Source organism: Heterodontus francisci, chromosome 48, assembly GCF_036365525.1.
Source record: "Heterodontus francisci isolate sHetFra1 chromosome 48, sHetFra1.hap1, whole genome shotgun sequence".
In the NCBI taxonomy this organism is placed as follows: Eukaryota; Metazoa; Chordata; class Chondrichthyes; order Heterodontiformes; family Heterodontidae; genus Heterodontus; species Heterodontus francisci.
Genome location: NC_090418.1, coordinates 15,272,677 through 15,279,464, shown reverse-complemented (window position 1 = coordinate 15,279,464; position 6,788 = coordinate 15,272,677).

Here is a 6,788-nt window from a genome sequence, read left to right as displayed (position 1 = left end):
GGTGATGAGGCATTCTGCCACATGACTTTGGCGGTCTGCTCGGGGAACCATCCGACAGGATCCACCGTCTCCTTTTCCCGTAGGGCCTTGAGGACATTCCGTGCAGACCACTGCCTGATGGACCGGTGGTCAAAGGTGTTTTCCCGCAGAAACTGCTCCACGAAGGATAGGTGGGACGGCACGGCCCAACTGCATGGAGCGTTCCGCGGCAATGTGCCCGGGCCCATCCTTCGCAACACCGGGGACAGATAGAACCTCAGCACGTAGTGACACTTGGAGTTTGCGTACTGGAGGTCTACACACAGCTTGATGCAGCTGCACATGAAGGTGGTCATCAGGATGAGGGCCACGTTGGGTACATTTTTCCCGCCCTTGTCCAGAGATTTGAACATCATGTCCCTCTGGACCCGGTCCATTTTAGATCTCCAGATGAAGCAGAAAATGGCTCGGGTGACTGCCACGGCGCAGGAGTGGGGTATGGGCCAGACCTGCGCCACGTAGAGCAACAATGTGAGCGCCTCGCACCTGATGACCAGGTTCTTACCCACAATGGAGAGAGATCGCTGTCCCCACATGCCCAACTTTTGTCGTACCTTGGCTACTCGCTCCTCCCAGGTTTTGGTGCACGCCCCGGCCCTTCCAAACCATATCCCCAGCACCTTCAGGTAATCTGACCTGACGGTGAAGGGGACAAAGGATCGGTCAGCCCAGTTCCCAAAGAACATGGCCTCGCTCTTGCCGTGGTTAACTTTGGCTCCCGAGGCCAGTTCAAACTGGTCGCAGATGCTCATCAGTCTGCGCACGGACAGCGAATCTGAGCAGAAGACGGCGACGTCATCCATGTACAGGGAGGTTTTAACCTGAGTGCCTCCGCTGCCTGGGATTGTCACCCCTCTTATACTCGCATCCTTCCTAATAGACTCAGCAAAGGGTTCAATACAGCAAACAAACAAGACTGGGGAGAGAGGACAGCCCTGTCTGACTCCAGATTGGATCGGGAAACTTTCAGATTCCCACCCATTGATTGAGACTGCGCTACTGATGTTTGTGTAGAGCAGTTGGATCCAACTGCAGATTCCCTCCCCAAACCCCATTTTGGAAAGCACGTCCATCATGTAGGTGTGGAAATGATGAATGACAATGAAGCCACCCCACCCCCACCCTTTCTCAGGTCGGGGGACCAGAAACCCTGGGTAGTAGCAATAATAGTACCAACCTTAAGTTGGTTCCAGATAAATATTAAAGCTTTTTTATTTCAAATAACTTACTGAGATATTCAGGATCATTCACCGACAGTGCAAACTCTCAGATATGACAGTTTGCATGAATTTCGCACCTTTACTGACAGATCTCCTTGACAGTAACATTCTCCACAAATACATTTACCTCTGATTGAACAACCTTTGACTCCTGGATCAGTTGTGTCTAGCCCTTTCCCAGCAGCATCTGTGTCGTGGTAAGCAGTTTATTTGAGTTTGTGAGCTGAGCTGTCCACTTTAGACTGGACTACTTCAGGTGAAGAAGTAATTCTGGACAGTTGTCTGTGAGAGAGATTGATAAATATAATTTGGATCTTTTAATAAGCCTCAGAACAGGTTCTGTCTTTAATTAGCCAGCATCTTGTTCGACCTCTCGAATGTTTGGACAAAGAACAAAGTTTTCCATTTCTTCAGCTCTTTCATGACCTCAGGACATCCCAAAGTGCTTCACAGCCAATGAGGTACTTTTGTCCGGTTGTCACTGTTGTAATGTAGGAAAAGTGGCAGCCAATGTACGCACAGCAAGCTCCCACAAACAGCAGTAAGAAATGGAATGGGCAGGCAAGCGGCAGATGAAATTTAATGCAGAGAATTGTGAAGTGATACATTTTGGGAGGAAGAATAAGGAGAGGCAGTATAAAATAAAGGGTACAATTCTAAAGGGGTTGCAAGAGCAGAGGGACCTGGGGATATATGTACAAATCAGTTAAGGTGACACGGCAGGTCGAGAAAATGGTTAGTAAAGCATACGGATCCTAGATTTTCTAATTATAGAGGCATAGAGTACAAATCTTTATGGCAAATCTTTATAAAGCACTGGTTTGGCCTCAACTGGAGTATTGTGTCCAATTCTGGACACCACACTTTAGGAAGGGTGTGAAGACATTAGAGAGGGTGCAGAAAAGATTCATGAGAATGGTTCCAGGTATGAGGAACTTTGGTTACGTGAATAGATTGGAGAAGCTGGGGTTGTTCTCCCTAGGGAAGAGAAGATTGACAGGGGATTTGATAGAGATGTTGAAAATGATGAGGGACAGAGTAGATAGAGAGAAACTGTTCCTCATGGGAGGTTGAGAACCAGAGGTGACATGTGGAAAAACTTTTTTTTATGCAGTGAGTGATTAAGATCTGGAATGCACTGCCTGAGAGCATGGTGGAGGCAGATTCAAGCAAGCCTTTCAAAAGCGAGATGGACAATCATTTGCAGGGAAAAGGTGGGGGAGTGGGACTAGCTGAATTGTGATTGTAAAGAGACACCACGGACACCATGGGACTGAATGGCCTCCTTCTGTGCCGTAACCGTTCTATGATTCAGGATAATCCAATATTAAACATAAAGCATCAGAGTGTCATCGCACAACTTTGATTCGACCCTGTGTAGAAAATTGTGCCCTCTTCCGATCCCCTCAGCCACATCACGATGGGACTGAACTGGTTCAGCCCAATGGCTGAGCATTTCCTGTCTTCCAACGTGCGTTTGATTAATGAGGCTCGGCCCCAGGAAACCAGATCAGGATCGGGCAATGGTGTGGGAGGGGTGGGGTAGCAGTGATCTCCACACAATGCTGTCAGGATGGGCTCAGGAAAATCCAGGGCCCTGTCAGATTCTATGCGCCTTGGGCCTACCAACTTGACTCAGCCCTGTCCCCTACCCCAACCCGGCAGTCACATTTACCAATCCCAAAACCCCTCCCCCAGCCTCTCCAACTTAAGTCCCGTCAAACCATCAGCCACAATGGGGAGGCAATGCCAGAAGCACAAAGCACCTCAAAGTAAAGAAGTGCTTCCCGACATCATCCCTGAGTGTTCTGTTAGGATTCCCCCACCAGAGGAAATAGTTCTTGCTCTATCTACCTTATGATCATCTTAGACATCTCAATAACTTCACCCGTTGTTCTTCCTATAATCAAGGTAAGTTTGTGCAACATTTGCTGATCATAATTTAAGCCTTTGAATCCTGCTACCAGTTTAGTGAATCTGCACGGCATCCCCTCGAGGACCAGTATATCCTTCCTGCGTGGTGTGGTGCCCAGAGCAGAATTCAGTTACTCCAGGTTAGGGTCTGACCAGAGCTTTTTACAACTGAAGCATAGCTTTCTCAGCTTTAAACCTCACCAATCTCGCTATCAAAGCTACGATATCCCACTCCAGACACCTAAGCTCATTATCCATGCTGACACTATTAATACAGTATACTGAGAGACTGCTGCACTGTCTGAGGTGCCTTTTTTGGATACAATGTTAAACCGATGCCCCCCACCCCCCCCCCACCGTCCTCAGATAGAGGCGAAAGGTCCCGTGGGCACTATTTCATAGAAGAGCGGGGGAGTTCTCCCCAGTGGCCTGGCCAATATTTATCTCTCAGCCAACATCAGTGAGAAAATGATTATTACCACAATGCTGTTTGTGGGACCTTTTCTGTTATTTCCTCCAGTGTACAGTGGCAACACTGCAAAGATGATGCATGGCCTCTGAGGAGCTTTGAGGTGTGATGTGGTTGTGAAATGGGCTATATTAATATGAGTCCTCCGTGTATGTGAAGCAGGTTACATTGTCGGAGCTCACAAGCCAAGGCAAGGTGAAGCTAGTTCAACAGCTTGCAAAGCAGTCGTGCTGTGTGACCAGACTGCCCGTGTGGTTCTCTCATTGCATTCTGCGTGACCTTAAGCCTTAAACAACAAACTGAGAGATGCAAAAAGCAGCAGTTTGGAGTTTTATTTTTCAGTTTCACATGTGATGCATGATTTAGATACCAAGAAGCTGCAGCCCACACCCGTTTACGGGCTGCTCAAATCTTTATTTCCCATCAGCAGAACCAACTGAGCTTTCTAATATTAGCTCAGAGTGACATAAACAGGTCTCCAGGGAGGTTACTGTCTCTGTGAGAACGCAGTCACTCGCTCTCCTCGTTGCCCTTCCACCCACCCATACACCCATCCCTCACTCCGTCCAGCTGAATCCGAGCAGAGCACCGACAGCAAGGATCCAACTGAAGCAACTTGCATTTACGTAGCGCCTTTAACACTTCTGGAGGTACCAAAAGCACACATGAGGGTTTCAGCAGTCAATGAGCTGCGGCAGGGGCAGAGAGAAACAAAGTCATAGAGCTAGAAATAGCTGCTCCAAGAGATGATGCAGATATGTGGCTGGAAGTCTGGTTTGATGTCAGACAGTTGCCATGGAGACACATGCAGGGGATAGGGGGGGTGAATTTTATGCTCACCCCCACACGGCGGGTTTGGAGGTGGGGAGAGCATATAATTGGGCTGGATGGTGGTGGCAGGGGCGAGGACCCACCACCTTCCTGCGTCTGTGAAAATTAAGTCCTGTGAATAGCCTTCCTGCCCACCACCAATTCAGGCCTGTAAGTGGGCAATTTATGCCCAATTAAGGGCCTCTTCCTGCCGCTGCCTGTCGCCACATTGGAAGCACGGCAAGAAAAATTGCGCGGGTTGCTTGCTGGCTCCAGGTGAGGGCCCCTCCTTGAAAGGCACTTAGCCTGATCAAGGGACCTGGCATCGGAAAGTGGGGGGGGGGGGGCGTCCTGTTGAGAGTCATCCTCTACCATTACACCCCAAAGCCCCCTCCCGGGTGACCCCCACCTCCCCCCACCACTCCGCGAGACCCCTCCGGCCCTGGCCTACCTGGGTCCAGCGCCGCTCCTGGGCCTCGAGTGGGTGCTCCACCAGCAGCACCACTGCCTCCGCGGTGACACTGCTCAGTTAATGAGCTGCCGGCCTCTGATTGGCCAGCAGCTCTCAGAGGGCGGGACTTCCATTGCTGGGGTCCTTGACCCCGTGGAAGGCCCATCGCTGACCAGCTAAGTGCCTAATTGGCACTTGATTCGACGGGCATCCCACACAAAGGGTGATGTGGGGTTCCCGCCGGCATTTTTGCTGGGTGTCGAGACCCCCATCGCCCGGATAAAATCCCGGCCATGTAATTGGTGACTCGGGGCCGGAATTTCTCTTAGGGACTGAAGACAATGGTTTCAGTCCTCCCAATATTTAATTGGAGGAAATTTCTGCTCATCTAGTACTGAATGTCGGACAAGCAGTCTGGCAAATCAGAAACAGTGGGGGGGTCGAGGGAGGTCGTGGAATCTGACAGGATGTTTTCAGATAATTTTGCCGAGAAGCAGCATGAAGATGTGAATTAGAAGGGGGCCAAGGATATGAACTTGGGGAACTCCAGAAGTACCAGATTAAGTACCCGACTGTTTCAGTGCGGGATGCCCCATGGAGGGGCCTGAGTTGAAGTTCGCTGTGGATATTGGACAAAGCCAGGGAGATGGTAACAGGTGGACAGAGGCTGAGGACCCCTCAAAGTAATCTCCCAGCTCCACTTCCCAGGGCAGACAGTGACTGCTGGTGCCTCCAATGACAGCACTCGGATAAGTTGGAAGAATCGGGTCTGAGAGAAGGACCCACTCTATGAGGCTGTTGGTATTCTCAGGAAGCAGAGCTAAAGGGGAGAATGGGGGCCGAATGGGGCGAGGAGTAGGGCCTATGGGAAGACGAGCAGTGCCAAGGGGGAGAGGAACAGGGTCTCGGGATCTATGGTGCGGGAGTGGGGGAGAGGATCAGGGCCAATGAGGGCTGGGTGGAAGGGGAGCAGCGCCGGGCGGCGAGGAACAGGGTCTATGGGGGGGTGGGGGTCAAGAAGCAGTGTCTGGGCGGGGGTAGCAAGAAGCAGGGTCTATGGGGGGGTCAAGGAGCAGGGTCTATGGGGGGGATGAGGAGCAGGGTCAATGACAGGGTTGAGGAGCAGGGTCTATGGAGGGGGGGGATGAGGAGCAGGGTATATGACGGGGTCGAGGAGCAGGGTCAATGAGCGGGGTTGAGGAGCAGGGCCTATGAGTTGGGATGAGGAGCAAGGTTTATGGGGGGAGTCGAGGAGCAGGGTCTATGTGGGGAACAGGGGACAAGTCTATGGGGGGGGATGAGGAGCAGGGTCTATGAGGGGGCAAGGAGCAGAGTCTATGGGATGAAGAGCGGGGTCTATGAGGGGGGCAAGGAGCAGGGTCTATGGGGGGAGGACGAGGAGCAGGGTCTATGGGGGGGATGAGGAGCAGGGTCTAGGAGGGGGGCAAGGAGCAGGGTCTATAGGATGAAGAGCAGGGTCTATGACGGGGGCAAGGAGCAGGGTCTATGGGATGAAGAGCAGGGTCTTTGAGGGGGCAAGGAGCAGGGTCTATGGGATGAAGAGCAGGGTCTATGATGGGGGCAGGGAGCAGGGTCTATGGGATGAAGAGCAGGGTCTATCAGGGGGGCAAGGAGCAGGGTCTATGGGATGAAGAGCAGGGTCTATGATAGGGGCAAGGAGCAGGGTCTATGGGATGAAGAGCAGGGTCTTTGAGGGGGGCAAGGAGCAGGGTCTATGGGATGAAGAGCAGGGTCTATCAGGGGGGCAAGGAGCAGGGTCCATGGGATGAAGAGCAGGGTCTTTGAGGGGGGCAAGGAGCAGGGTCTATGGGATGAAGAGCAGGGTCTATGACGGGGGCAGAGAGCAGGGTCTATGGGATGAAGA